Genomic DNA, 1,040 nt, shown 5'->3' on the forward strand with positions numbered 1-1,040 from the left:
CTGTAAAGTGATTGGCTAGGTGCTTCCTGGGCTAGCAATGCGATTGGATGGATTTGGATCCTAGCCCAGGACGAAGCTCAACATGGCAAGTCAATTAGATGTTTCACATACATCATGCATTCAATGGCAGCTATTGAATACATTACAGTGAATATAACCCAAATTGGACAATGCCGACTGAGAACTCACAAAATATCATGAGATGACAGTCACTAAGGTGAGGTTGCCTGGCAACCCAGGCACTAGAGCCTCGGCCTAGGCGATTGGAGCAGCAGCAACTGGGCTTGGAACACGAAGTGGTGGTGAGCAATGTTCTCGCTAAGCTGTGGAGTCCTGTGAGCAAAAATTCTGCTTCGTGAGCTACTGGCATTAAAGTGGTGAGCAAGCGATTTGGCTGCTGCATAGATTAGCTTGCTCTGGAGCCATCCTTCCTGAGCCCTTCCTGAGCTAAGACAAAAATATGTGAGCCAGAGGCTAAAAAACTGTGAGCTAGCTCACACTAACTCAGCTTAGAGGGGACAGTGGTGGTGAGTGGGGCAAAGCTGAGAAAATACTAAGAATAAAGACATCAGTACATTTTGTCAGGGTTGTAGTTCCCGAGGCTGCAGGTGGAGGCTCACAGGACTGTATGTTTCCCCACAGAAAGTCAGACAATGACCGATTTCCCACAAGCCACTGCTCTACCCTCGCTCTTCCCTTTCCCCTGATTGTATGCGACAATTTCCCACTATTTGCTGCACGGCCGCATTTTGACCCGCAGCTTCGGCCGATTTATCCCGTATCTTCTCGATCCTGTTTTTTGACTTTTCACCACAGGATTATGGGTACAAAGGCTTTTTTTTTTTTTTTTGGCATAGATGAGTATTGTCATGGGAGGCTCCAGCTGCAGCATTTCGAAATGCTACGGGTCACAAAGAGGTTTATCACCTCATCTGCGGCTAGGCCTCTGGGTAGCATTGTGGCCAGAAGTTTTCATCTGTGCGACTGTAATGAATGAGGCCTTTTTTTTTTTTTTATGGTCTTTTATTACTTATTGGGAT

Source organism: Gekko japonicus, unplaced genomic scaffold (assembly GCF_001447785.1).
Source record: "Gekko japonicus isolate JY-2015 unplaced genomic scaffold, Gekko_japonicus_V1.1 scaffold1944, whole genome shotgun sequence".
Classification (NCBI taxonomy): domain Eukaryota; kingdom Metazoa; phylum Chordata; class Lepidosauria; order Squamata; family Gekkonidae; genus Gekko; species Gekko japonicus.